Genomic DNA, 15,159 nt, shown 5'->3' on the forward strand with positions numbered 1-15,159 from the left:
AATAACATGTGAAGGGTTAGGTCGATATTGTGCAAAATGTCAGTCGAGAATTTCACACGTGAAAGTGCAGTCAGGTAGACGCGATACAGTGACATTTTATATTTTAAAACAATTTTGCAGTTCTTCGATATAGTGTTTGTATTGAAGTGTTAGTATAGTATGCATAATAAAATGTGGAATAACACTTTCGTGGTAGTCCCAAAGAACAATTATTCAATGTGAGTAATTTTCGTTAATTCGAATTTAGACGTAGCATGGTTATTGTTGCGTTTTAAATGTTTCTTTTTATTGCTTGTATGAATGGACGTGCTCACAGCCCAACTGGTGTTAAGTGGTTACCGGAGCCCAGAGACATCTACAACGTAAAGGCCGCCACCCACCATCTCAGTATAGTTACAACGGCAGTATAGTTATAAACCGAAACGCATTACTGCTTCACGCCAGAAATTAACAGGGCGGTGGTACCTACCAGTGCGGACTCACAAGAGGTCCTACTACCAGTAAAAGGCGTACAAAACAGTCGCAAAATAATTATTTAGCGAATCATAGATTAGTTTTGTTTGGATAGAATAGTCTCGTTACTAAATATAAGGAAAATAACTCTGAGGTAACATTAAATTTAGGTAGTTATTTAAATTCGCGTAACAGAACGGACCACGCGTGAAACCTCAATGTAACCCAAGACCCGTGTCTCAGGGCATCTTTTATGCGCCCCTAACCCTCTAATAATAATTACACCTTTTGTCAGTTAACCCCTTAACGCGCCGGTAATTCTTAAGCCAGCTAGCTACCTGACCTCGCTGGGCTCACTTAACTTCCTGTTTCATTTAATTCCGAGACTCCAGACTGCGTGTGCGCAGTGTTCGAACGCTTTTAGATTCTCAATTTCGTGCTCAAGTTCTGTGTATGTGTTCTGTGATATTTAATAAAGGTATGTTTGATTTGTTTCAAAACGTGTTCAGAAGTGTTAGTGCGGGACTTATACTTACATTGCGTGCGTGTTAATAAGCCAAATTAATTTTCTTCTTTAACTCAACTGTGGTACGAGAGAAACGCCAAATAACAAACAAGAGCACATTTCGCACGTCAGCAGTTACGACGAAACAATAAAAAAGAACCGGACCAGTCTACGAATGTCCTCTGTATCCCGGTATCCATGCAAAGGATGATACGCTATTTCCAACATATTCCAATATATTATTTTTTATTGCCCTCCCCCTGTCCAGGGGGGGAGTGGGGCGTCGCGTCATGCGTGATATTTGATATAAAGTCGGAACTCAAGTTCGTTATGCGATATTCTTTTTTCAAAGGACAATGGCTCGGAGACGTTACATATTTTTCACGAGATATTTTTGTCGAGTTGCTCGAACGGGTCCAATTATTCTCGACATGAGAATGTTTGCGATGTTGGTTTGTTAGTGGAGTTATTCGAGTTGCCGGCATAAGTTCTTTTATTTATTTCACAAAAATAAAACGTGCGCTTTCGGTAATAATGACGATTAAATCTTTCACATTTTAGCGTTCTTTTGTAAGCAAGCAGTTTTTGTAGACGAAAATAAATTTCTTCATAGAATTTAGTTTTTACAGAATAAGCCGACTATAGCAATTTAGATTTATTTCGGTTTTATTGAATCTAATAAAAGTATTCAGTTCTAACTTTACAATATAGAATGTTAAATTAAATTCGTAATTTACTAATCACTAGTTTCTTTTTCTCAGTCGTGTCACTCTTGACAGAGTGGTCGTGATCGTCATGTAGTGTTGGAAGGGTATTTGTGTGCAAATAAGCGGTGTTTTGAATTTGTTTATTAAAACTAATGCAAATAAAAACGTTTTTGAAATTATTTTTGAAATTTGGAACGTAACTGAAGCTAGTCAGGGATCGGCCATTTTTGTGCCAATAAAACATGCCCAATTCTATTCGTAGGGTGAGAGGGTGGCGGTCAGTTCTATTCGCCGGGTCCGCCCTTAACTAAAAATACCTAAATAAAACTATAGTATTATATAGCAAGCTAAGCTGTGCCTTTTTCTTTTTGAACTAAGAAAGCTTTCGATTATGAAATAGTTTTTAATAGACGTTAATTATATACTTAACAAAGATTGAGTCCTGACGTATTTTTGTGACATGCTGTAACTCTTTTTAGAAATAAATACACTATCAAATTAAATATGTTCATAACGCAGTGCCGGTGACGGTGCTATGTAAATATTGCGTATATAAGACGTACCGATTTGCCGAAAAGACTATATATCAAATGTTAATAGTAACGTGTATGAAAAAATAGCTTTCTTGTATAATCAAAAAGGTCGTTCCATTTAGAGTATATATATATATATATATATATATATATATATATATATATATATATTAAATGGCGCAAACAAAATTGGCACACCAATAATACAAACAAACAAACGAATATTAGGAGCTTGTAATTTAAAAAGTGATATGATTCACGACGAGTAATTGACTTTCATGATACTTCTTGTGAGTCCGCGCGGGTGGGTACCACCGCCCTGCCTATTTCGGCCGTGAAGCAGTAATGCGTTTCGGTTTGAAGGGTGGGGCAGCCGTCGTAACTATACTGAGACCCTTAGAACTTATATCTCAAGGTGGGTGGCGCATTTACGTTGTAGATGTCTATGGGTAACCACTTAACACCAGGTGGGCTGTGAACTCGTCCACGCAACTAAGCAATAAAAAAAAATCATTAATTAAATTATTTCGTATAATTGTATTTTCATATCGTGATCAATGTAGAGAAATTATTTAATTTTTTGTTCGTCAAAGTATGTTGTACGGGGTTACCAATTTACAAATAAGTTTCTTATTCTTCTATAATATAAATAAATTACGGACTGAAGAATCGAATACACATTATCAAAAAATGTCTAATTGTTAACAAGCTTTTATGGCAGTTTTTAAAGATTCTAGTTTCAAAATTAAATTTAATGGATCTAAAACTGTTTATAGGCATATAACAGTTTTGTTATTCTGAATAATCATAAATTTAATTGAATCTATTTTTTTAAGGTTTATCGCGTATTCGTTATCTTTTTTTATAAAATGAATACTTTTCGTTTTTCGGGGTTCACGGAACTGAGGTGATGTCGAGAGCACTTTAATATTGTGATAACTGAAATTAATATAATTGATCTTTTGCTCGGCTTTTAAATGTCACATAAGTTTCAATGAAAATAACATTAAATATAATGTGTATATGTACGATAAATCTAAAATAAAATAGTAGCTAACATAAAGCAGCAGTTTCATGGAAATTTTCGAATGATGTCAAATTATTATAACTAGAGGTCCCGCAGTAGTCGAAATTCGACTATAATTAATTGGCATTGTAAGTTTGTACACTATTATGATTGTATTTTATACTTCTGTAATCACAAATTTCGCCAAGACTACACTATAAAAAATATTAACAAAGACAAACAATATTTAATCTATTCTCAATTTGACAACAGACAAGAAGTCAAGAACAAAAGTTTGACAATAAATAGTATGCATGCGTGTGTGCGTCAAATACACGGTATGTAGTGTGTGTAATATTTTCTTTATTGATTTAATGTATCTTTTATGCATTATTTTAAAAGAATATTAGCATTGTGCACTTCTTCTCTATATTCTCTATAAGTGTGGAAAATTTCATACTTCTTCGTCCGCGCAATTTTCGTAAAAAGAGATACAAAGTTTTTGCTTCACGTATTAATATATAGATGTAAACACTATTTCTAAAACTCGCGAATACAGAAGAAGATTCTATATAAATATTTATCTATGTTTTTATTCAAAATGTTTGGTCATCAAAAACATATTTCTTTACGAAACTAAAAGCTTAATTAAACATTGTCCATTACCATGAAATCAAGTCCAGTGTAGTAACAGTTCAGTAGGAACATATTTAGTTCGAAAATCTGTTTAAATGTGGAAATAACGAAGGGTCGAAAAGTGCCGGTCAGTTTTTCTGGTCCCGCCCCAACGAGGGTCATTGTACTGATTGCAACGTTGGACAAAAGCACCCCAGCGGCATTCGCAGGGTTGGGGTCGAATAAGTAATTTTCTTTTGTGCGTTTCAGCAAATGGCGATGTGTTTTATTAACTTGATTATAAGTAAACGAATGATTGGTTGTCAGTAACGATGGTCTGGCATTATTGAGGAATTATTTCGATTATATTAATTTAAGGTTGATAACCTTTTACGGTGATTGGAATTTGACAATCTTAAAATTATTTTTAACATATTTGATTGGTTTTAAAATATTCTGTAACGCACACATATAAAACGACCTATGATGAAATGTTTCGCTCCTCGATTCATTAATGTACAAATTTATCATAAACTAGAGGTCCCACAGTAGTCGAAATTCGACAATAATTAATTGGAATTGTAAGTTTGTACACTATTATGATTGTATTTTATACTTCTATAATCACAAATTTCGCCAAGACTACACAAAATAATAACAAAGGCAAACAATATTAAATCTATTCTCAATTTGACAACAGACGTCAAGAACAAAAGTTTGACAATAAATAGTATGCATGCGTGTGTGCGTCAAATACATGGTATGTAGTGTGTGTAATGTTTTCTTTATTGATTTAATGTATCTTTTATGCATTATTTTAAATAAATATTACCATTGTGCACTTTTTCTCTACATTCTCTATAAGTATGGAAAATTTCATACTCCTCCGTCCGCGCAATTTTCGTAAAAAGGGATACAAAGTTTTTGCTTCACGTATAAATATCATAAAAAATTGCATCTGATCTGAATTTGCGAATTGTTACTCTGATAAAGAAACATATTTGGTTTTCATTTATTTGAATATATTTGTTAATTTTTCATTGTGATTACCTAATAAATCTTTTGTTTATAGTTTTTCTTATAACGCATATTAAGTATTCATGATTACTGCTGTTTCATTTCAAAGTTCACATTTCCTGTGTTTTAAATCACAATACGCAAATTTCCTAATTAAACAAAAAAAAAACAAATACCGATACAAACACGCAAAATCGCACACGCATGTATAAAATAAGTAATGTTATTCGTGAGTTCGGGGGGACAGCTACAAATGTCGCGGTCAGTACCCCCTTCCTGTGGCGACCCACCCCCTACGACGTAGCCGCTTCTTCTCTCCCGTCTACGAGACTGCTACGGCTTGTAACTTTATTGGCTTTAAAAGCTGTGGTTGGCTCTTTTTGTAATTAATCCTCTGGGACATTACAGACAATCCCAAGGCCTCATAGAGTTTTGAAAGTATTTGAAGTGGAACACTTGAATGCAAAGAAATTGCATAAAGATGTGTTTTACCAAATTATTGTACTAACCCGGCAGACTTCGTAGTGCCTCAATCGATAAATAAAAGACACATCAAGGGGACACATCAAAGGAAAAACAAAATTGTTTGTTTTTATATAATTCCGAGCTTTTTTTATATTTTCTCACCTTTTAAACTTTCTCTGGACTTCCACGAATAATTCAAGACCAAAATTAGCAAAATCGCTCCAGCCGTTCTCGAGTTTTAGCGAGACTAACGAACAGCAATTCATTTTTATATAACTTAACCTTAGCCTACAATAATTTCGTAACAATATCTGTTAACAATATAGTACGTATGATTATCTACATAAATTAGTATCAAAAGATTAATAAAACTACTCACATAAAATAGTGTTGAAATATTCCTATTCCGAACAATGGATTCCTAAGTTCGAACAGTGAATAAATGAAAAGCACACATTTTCAGTATCTATCAATACTTTTATTGCTTAAGTAGCTGTGTGCTTATAGGTATAATTACCATTTCTATTTGACCTGTCCTAGATAATAAAATTAAAGAGAGAACGGTTCAAGAAAAATTGGAACTAGCTTTATGATACCGTAAGCTTGTTTGTTCAGATAGCATTAGTTTCATGAAAGACTTTTGGCTAAGACTTTTATTAGAAATTTGCTAATGCATTTTGTTATTATATAATTTGTTTTACATTTACATGTCAAACAATTGTGCTGCACGATTGTTAACTAAAGACCACCGTATTCGTCAGCTAGTATTGTGGATGTCTATGGACTCCAGTAAACACTCAACACCAGGTCGTCGTGGCCTAAAGGATAAGACGTCCGATTCATTCGTGTTGAGCGATGCACCGGTGTTCGAATCCCGCAGGCGGGTACCAATTTTTCTAATTAAAGTACGTGTACTCAACAAATGTTCACGATTGACTTCCACGTTGAAGGAATAACAGTGTTATAAAAATCAAACCCGCAAATATATAATTTGTGTAATTATATTATATAATTACTGGTGGTAGGACCTCTTGTGACTCCGCGCAGGTAGGTACCACCGTCCTGCCTGTTTCTGCCGTGAAGCAGTAATGCGTTTCGGTTTGAAGGGTAGGGCAGCTATTGTAACTATACTGAGATCTTAGAACTTATATCCCCAGGTGGGTGGCGCATTTACGTTGTAGATGTCTATGGGTTCCAGTAACTACTTAACACCAGATGGGCCGTGAGATCGTCCACCCATCTAAGCCTAAAAATAAAAATCTCATACACACACTATATCTCATAACAAAGATCATGCTTACACGAAGTACGATCCACTACTGACATTAATTTGGCTGAAGGCTCTTCTTCTATCTAATCTCAAAAAGCCCAATTTCATTTTATATGGAATCTTCAATACTATCTAGAGTTTACATATTAAGGTAGGTACTTAAAAATATACATTTAAATTCCGACCAAAATATACTAGATACTTCTGAAATTAATTGCAATACAACGTCAAGTCTGCAACCGATTCAATAAGCGACCGAACTTATCCTGTCGTAAGCTTCGCTGGCGGTCACCATCGCAACGATAGCCTAGCAACGCGGCATTAGAACTATATCCTTATAAGTATAAAGCATGATTTCCCTTGACAAAAGTACGGTTACAAATAGCTGGCCGGACATAGATGTAGCGTTCGTTGGAGTGGACATGAAAAAGAAAGTGTCTGTTAAATTAAAATCAGATAAGTACTATCTAATAAAAAAGTAATTGAGAACTAAGATAGATGTAAGATAGTAGGCAGCGGCTTGGCTCTGCTCCTGGCATTGCTGAAGTCCATGGGCGACGGTAACCACTCATCATCAGGTGGGCCGTACGCTCGTCTGCCTACAAAGGCAATAAATTAAAAAAAAAGATGACACTTATTAAGAATTTTAACATGCAGACGCTCATTCCTAAAATAAACACGTCTATTAGTAGAAAAAACACGAGCATTGTGCGCTAATTGGTCATTTAGACAATTTAGGTAATTTATTTGGGATAAAAAGCTTACATTAAATAGCTGTGTCATGTGAAAAGTATTAATAAAAAAGAAAACTAAATTCAATGACTTTATTTAGGAGTTTGGTTATCTGTTGTACGAAAATAGATCATAACGTCTTGATAAAACAGTAGGTTCATATTGTTGCAATTTCTTTTTCAATTAAAATAAGAGATTCCATTACAATTCTAAATAATTCGTACACGCATGTGAAATTTTAAGCACATCCATAAAACAGTTAAATAACCCTACTATAAATCTATGAAAGTATCCAGTTTAGTGGGGCTTAGAGATGATTAGATTTATCATTAATAATTTATAATTGATATTCTTATTTCCAGACACGCTTGATTGTTGCGCAAGATAATTTTGCTAATTGAATACAAAAATTGAGCCTGAAAAACCACAGTAATATAAAATTAAGCATCGGTAAACTGTATTATAGAAAGTACCCCAATAAATTGTAATGAAATTTGTAATCAATTGAAAATTGTAATCAATTCGTTTTCCCCGTGCCCTATCTAGTTATTTAACATCCGAGCAACCAAAGGTAGTGGGACAGTTAATATATTTGAAGTAAGGTAGAAAAAGGGTTTCTTGTGCTACCTTTGTGCGGGGATGCCCTTTAGTGGGATCTAATAAAACCTTGTTACGGGCAAAGGGATACCAATCCCAATATTGAAAGTGTTCTTTACATGATATGGAATTTAAGGGACTTCTCTCTGATATTAAATCCGGAAAAATCTTTTTACTTTCATAAAGCAATGTGATGTTATATTGTAAGGGATCGTGTTTTATTTAGAAGCTTGCAATATGAATTACATATTATTGATATAACATATGTTTGGTTCTAATTAGATTTAAGTAGCTCATAATGCATGCCCAAACAATCAGAAAATAGTAGACAGTCTTACCGTTGAAGCAACCTTTTCCTGATCTCTTCACAAACCAGAATTTCCACTCTTAGTAGTTTACTATGTTTCATTTTGGGACTATGTATTAAAACATACACGACCAAGATCATTAAATCTCTTTTGGTTAATGAAGAGTTAATTTAGCTGTTGAATATTTAGAAAACATAATATTTTGATGTTTTAAAAACAATTATTAAGTCAATACACTCTTGTAAATTAACAATTTACGTAATATTGTATAAAAAATACGTATGCTATTTCAGCACTCTTGTTTATTGTTACGTACCATTATCTTAACATCTAGTTTCTAATAATCTCGATATTCTATTCTAGACAGTAGAGATCAAATTAATGCTAACTAGGTCATACAACGACTAATGTTCTGGAAACGAAAAACAAATAATACATATTACGAAACATATAACTCGCACATACAAGAAGTTCCGAAAATTTTTACACACACAAGCGCAAACACATAAAAATACAAAAGTATAAACACATGTCGCATTAAGGGACAGTATGACGCATGCGCCGCCCCGTGGCCGAGACTACCTGACCGCGGCTGGACACTGATCAATATTAAAGTCCGAGGGAGGATGCCGGGGGACGTCTGTTTGTCTGTGCTATTTGTATGGAGCTGATAAAAGTAAATCTTTCAAAAAATCATATTTAATCAACTTGCAGGCAGGTAACGGTAGGTAACGGTGCTTTTAGGTACCTGAAGCATAGGTCAGTGTCCTCGCCGAACTAGTCGCTAACGACGAAAGGCTCGACGAGTAAATTAACCCATATACACAGCCCAGTGAGTTTCTCGCCGGGTCTTCTCAGTGGGTCGCGTTTCCAATCCAATTGTAGATTCTGCAAAGCACTGCTCTTGCTAGAGCCAGTGTTAGCAACACCTTCGATTTGAGCCCCTAGAGCTCATCTACACGCTAGGGTAACGCTGATATAGCCTCTCAAGGCTATCAGCATAGGTAGAATAAAAAAGTAACGGTAACGGTGGCATCGGCTTGGCTCTGCTTTTGGCACTGCTGATGTCCATGGCTGCGGTAACCACTCACCATGGTGGGCCGTATGTTTACAAGGGCAATAAAAAAACTTGCGTTACTCTTAGTTGCGCGTTACTTATACAAAGTGTTCACTTTTATTTGAAATGTATAGAATATAGTATTACCCATTTTTATTTGAAATGTTCCGTAATTATAACGTAATACCATAATACGTTTGAATATTCACCATTACCGAGTTTTGAAATTAAGAATGGTTCAATAAGCACAGACTATTAAAAAGCTTTAACAAAATGTAAATTAATTGTTTTACACACTTCTTTGCTCAATGAGCTTCCTATTTACTGTCGATTATTTTTAATTAACTTAAGCGCTTCATTAGGTAATCCTACTACATTGTTTAACTGTAATTGCTTACAAAGCACTTTAAATATTATTTAGCTATTCTAATGTTATAATTTTAATGTTTTGTACAAACCTCACAAAAATAACTAGTCAGGTCATAAGTATTGTCACACAGTAAAAACTTTTCTTTTAGAATGCTGGCCACAAAAAAGTTTATTGAATTCGAATTGTTCATGAAAATAAAAATGTATACTTTTAGAATTTTACTCATTTTTTAATATGGAGTGGACGCTTAAAGAAGACCGTGTTGCAGTTATTGCGTTGCATCGTTGCGGTTACGCGCCAATTCAAATTTTTAACATACTGAAAAATTTGAATATAACCAAAAGATTCGTTTATCGTACCATCAAACGATACAATGAAGACTCTAGTGTAGATGACAGGTCAAGAAGTGGTCGCCCTCGGTCTGTTAGGACTCCAGCAGTGATAAAAGCTGTGAAGGCGCGAATTCAAAGAAATCCCAAACGTAAGCAGAAACTGTTGGCCCTTCAGATGGGGTTAAGCAGAACCACGGTGAAAAGGGTGTTAAATGAAGACTTAGGGCTTCGGGCATATCGAAGAAAAACAGGACATCGTTTGAATGCTCGTCTAATGGACCTGAGACTGAAAAGATGCCGCGCTTTGTTGAAGCGGTACGCGGGAAAAAAATATCGGGGAATTATTTTTTCGGATGAAAAAATTTTTACCGTAGAAGAGAGCTACAACAAACAAAATGATAAGGTGTACGCACACAGTAGTGAAGAAGCGAGCAACCGTATTCCGCGTGTCCAACGAGGTCATTTTCCATCCTCGCTCATGGTAAGGTTGGGAGTTTCTTATTGGGGCTTAACAGAGGTACATTTTTGTGAGAAAGGTGTAAAAACGATTGCAGTTGTGTATCAAAATACAGTCCTGACGAATCTTGTGGAACCTGTTTCTCGTACCATGTTCAATAACAGGCACTGGGTATTCCAACAAGATTCGCCGCCAGCTCATAGAGCGAAGAGCACACAAGACTGGCTGGCGGCGCGTGAAATCGACTTCATCCGGCACGAAGACTGGCCCTCCTCCAGTCCAGATTTGAATCCGTTAGATTACAAGATATGGCAACACTTGGAGGAAAAGGTGTGCTCAAAGCCTCATCCCAATTTGGAGTCACTCAAAACATCCTTGATTAAGGCAGCCGCCCATATTGACATGGACCTCGTTCGTGCTGCGATAGACGACTGGCCGCGCAGATTGCAGGCCTGTATTCAAAATCACGGAGGTCATTTTGAATAAACTTTAGTGTCATAAGAATCTATGTTTTGTTAAGTTCATTTTGGTATATGAATAAACTTGTTTCAATTATTTTACATTAAACATGTGACAGAATTTATGACCTGACTAGGTATATTTCATTAAATTTGCTTGTATCAACTCACAGTCCGTCCATCTTAATTCACCTTTCTGCGGACAGTACGGGGGAGGGTCCAAGAGAAATGACGACCCTTAACTAAAACACACACATACGCACACGATGAACTCACTCACACACACACACACGACTCCTTTAACTCTACACAAAATTCATGTAAGAGTATCGTGTAATACAAGGCTGTCTGTGTCTGTGTGGCCAGTTTCCGCGCGCCTGGGTTTTGTTAATTTAATTAGAGGTACAAAAAGATTAAAGCTTCTGAGGACGCAGGCATTAGGAAACTGCTTTTGTTGAGGTTACACTTTGTAATGTGAAGCGTAATGGAGTCGCAGAGTTGGGCACCTTTGCCTCATCAGATGAATAATTCTAGTGTTATTTCTTTATCAAGCATATCGAATGTTTATTTGAAATAGATTACATATGTGATTACTGAAACTTTATTGAAACATTCGTTTTTTTTATTTTTTATTGCAATGATGTGTGGACTAGCTGACAGCTGACCTGGTGTTAAGTGGTTACTGGAGCCCATAGACATCTACAACGTAAATGCGCCACCCACCTTGAGATATAAGTTGTAAGGTCTCAGTATAGTTACAGTTACAACGGCTGCCCCACCCTTTAAACCGAAACGCATTACTGCTTCAAGGCACAAATAGGTAGGGTGGTGGTACCTACCCGTGCGGACTCACAAGAGGTCCTACCACCAGTTATTTAGCATAGGTGTTAAGCGTCGTTGAATTTGGTGATGGACATCAAATGAGTTGTTACTGTTAGTTAATGTTCATTACAAATATGCGTGTCCAATAATAATTTTGTTTGACAAAACAGAACTCAATGTCTGTGCTCTTTATGAATGTAAAAAAAAATATCTTCAACGTTCCATTATAGGTTTATCGTCTTATCGTAAAAGCCCAAACATCAGTATCGCAGATTTCTCGTACGTATTACTTTAAAAACTCGACGCGCATAACCAATGTTTGCGCTGAAAACAGCGGGCCATTCGTTGTATCGCGATTCCTTCGAATATAAAAAGTAAGTCGATAGCTTACCAGAGAAATTTATACTTTTGGATATTCGAAATATGTTCTCTCGTCCACCACAATCAGATCCGTCGCCGCGTTCGCGTTCCTCGCAGAAGCGTTGGACGACGATTTTTCGTATGTCATGTAAGGGATCTGAGTAGCTTGGTGCTGGGGATACGGGATATTTCGTATAAATTCAGCCCACGGGTGAATATAACCGTGGTAGTCTCTGGGTTGTTTTCACATAATAGAGCTATTTTCTTTTGTTTTTGTTGCGTTGCTCGCGTCTCGTTATAGGTGCGTAGACAATGAAAACAAAAGGCGGTGTCTTATTTCAGTGTTTTTACCCGCGGGTTTGGATAGTATACGTTATGTTATTATGTGCGCTGTTTGCAAAATTCCGAAGAAAAAACCCGCGGCACGAGGATCAAGTAACTTTGAATGTAGGAGTCCGTTGAAATATCGGTTGCGACTTCGAGTGTATGGCACACCGTAGAATCTATATATCTATACTAATATTATAAAGAGGAAAGATTTGTTTATTTGTTTGTATTGAATAGGCTCCGAAACTACTGAACCGATTTGAAAAATTCTTTCACTGTTTGGAAGCTACACTACTCTCGAGTGACATAGGCTATAATCTCTTTTGAAAAACATTAGGGATCCTTACTAAAACTTCAATAATAATTTTACCTAAAATATTATTTACATCGCGTGCCCTGCGAAAACTATTGATGATAGAAAAAATTAATTTACTACGACTTTGTAGAACACATTATTATTTACAAAAAGTGTCACCACAGCATATGTCTAACTATTATATTTATGCAGGAATAAGTGTCATTTTATTTAAAAAATAAAACAACTTCAAATATCGTTGAAATTATTGTTAAAGACCCGAGCGGAGCCGGAGCGGGCCGCTAGTCTTTAAATAAACTGATACAAATATATACCACATACAGATACCAAATACAGATTAAGTATTAAAGTTGGTAATATATATATTTTTTATTGTATAGATAGGTGGACGAGCTCACAGTCCACCTGGTGTTTAGTGGTTACCGGAGCCCATAGACATCTACAACGTAAATACCGCCACTCACCTTGAGATATGAGTTCTAAGGTCTCAGTATAGTTACAACGGTTGCCCCGTCCTTCAAACTGAAACGCATTACTGCTTCAGGAAGAAATAGGCAGGGTGGTGGTAGCTACCCGTGCGGACTCACAAGAGGTCCTACCACCAGTAATAATAATACAGATACTAATAAGGCAGATTTCTCTCAGTTATTTTAATCTAATCAAATTTCTAAATTTTAATGGTCAATAAATATATCTTTCCTTTCAAGGTCCATGACGAAAAACTACAATGATTAAAAATTATATTAGAAAAAGTTTTTTTTTAAGTTTATCATTTCGTAATTAGTGTGTACCATCAGTGATTAGCTACAGCCATGACGTGTGATATGAAACGTGTAGTGTATATATTTATATGGGGCTTCGTGATTATTTAAAATTAGCCAGGACGTTGACCCCTCAGCACAATGTATCAATTTCATAACTACCATTGCTTTCGAAAACAAATATTGGTCAAAATCCAGATACAATTTCGTATGTTAATCTATACTAATATTGTAAAGCTGAAGAGTTTGTTTGTTTGTTTGTTTGTTTGAACGCACTAATCTCAGGAACTACTGGTCCGATTTGAAAAATTATTTCTGTGTTAGATAGCCCATTTATTGAGGAAGGCTATATAACATCACGGTAAGACCAATACAAGTGGAGCACCAATACAGAATATTTCAAAATAGGGGCTTAAATAGCTCCTTAACATTCTATAATTCAAAAATATTTTCACTTTCTACGTAAATGAAGTGGGAGGTAAAATTTAGCGTTATGCCAAAGTAACCATTCCACGCGGACGGAGTTGCGGGCAAAAGCTAGTAAAGTATAAAAGCAGATATGAAATTAAACAATTTCTTTGCACACACACACACACACACACGCATTGAAAATTAAAACCATTAGTCACAGTCACACACAGTATTAAGTTGGTAAGAACATTCTTGCGAGTCCAGCCAGCCAGTGCAATGATCTGAACTGTACGCTGGAGTCGACTGGAATTTAGTTCCATTCAGTTACCGTTTCCTCTCCTAGCCTTTGGCAGCTGTTTTCTTTGTACTGTGTCCACGATTTCTAATATTCTTTGGATTTTCAATGTTTTCGACTTACGAAACTTAAAATTATTTTTTTCCTGCAGTCCATGGTCAGATTATCTCTCGGTCTGTGTAATATTACAAAATTATTGAAAAACAAAACTATATGTGGTTTGAATTTTTTTTTATATCTGTTCATTAACTAGGATGTATAGTAACATAAAATCATTACAGTAAATAAACAAAAGCGTTGATATGTAATTAAATTCAAATAAACTAGATTCAAATATTCATTTAATAAGTCAATGATTTTCATTTTCTTATCTGTTGCTAATCGGTTTATCTGTTATTTGTTTGTTTTTAAATTTAGTGTTATCTAAATAGTACTTTTTTCTTACAAAAATTAAAAAGGAAATGGTTTTTATAACATAATTTTCTCCTCAGTCAACCGGTCAAAATTTTTGTCTATGGCCATTGTGGTTAGTAGTAGCCATTGACGAGTTTTAAGTGTTTATCAATGATTTTGGGAATACTAACTTTTTCCTAAAGGTCAATAGTACAACAAAAGAGAAAATGTAATACAGACATTTCTAAATTTTGTGGCATCAGTCATTATGGTCGATCGACCACTTTCGACCACTTCGTGGATAATTTACCACTTATGGCGTGTGTCCGGCCTTATTTATACTTATTGTACACACAAAGAAAATACAATAAAAAACAGATTTAAAGAAAGTCTAAATACTATGTACAAAGCCGAGCTTAACTCATTCATGAGTTTTCTTCCAGCAAACCAATAGCAGAGTGAAATACGATGTATAAGAGGGGAATAGTGTACAATATAAAATTTTTAAACTAAGCTTAAAAAAAAAAAAAAAAAAAAAAAAAAAAAAAAAAAAAAAAAAAAAAAAAAAAAAAAAAAAAAAAAAAAAAAAAAA

The 15,159-nt window shown here is 35.2% G+C and overlaps 1 long non-coding RNA gene across 4 annotated transcripts in view; it reads left to right on the forward strand.

The window, feature by feature from the left end:
* Positions 1 to 824: 824 nt before the first annotated feature.
* The window catches only part of LOC110385589 (uncharacterized), a 90,159-nt gene continuing 75,824 nt past the window's right edge, over positions 825 to 15,159 (forward strand). For 2 of the 4 annotated variants that reach the window (XR_002430842.3, XR_005245746.2), the window contains exon 1: positions 835 to 931. This is a non-coding gene — a long non-coding RNA (uncharacterized LOC110385589). Of the gene's footprint in view, positions 932 to 15,159 lie in introns of all 4 variants that reach the window. The other 2 variants (XR_009975518.1, XR_002430841.3) reach the window with 2 other exon arrangements.

This window comes from Bombyx mori, chromosome 18 (assembly GCF_030269925.1).
Source record: "Bombyx mori chromosome 18, ASM3026992v2".
Classification (NCBI taxonomy): domain Eukaryota; kingdom Metazoa; phylum Arthropoda; class Insecta; order Lepidoptera; family Bombycidae; genus Bombyx; species Bombyx mori.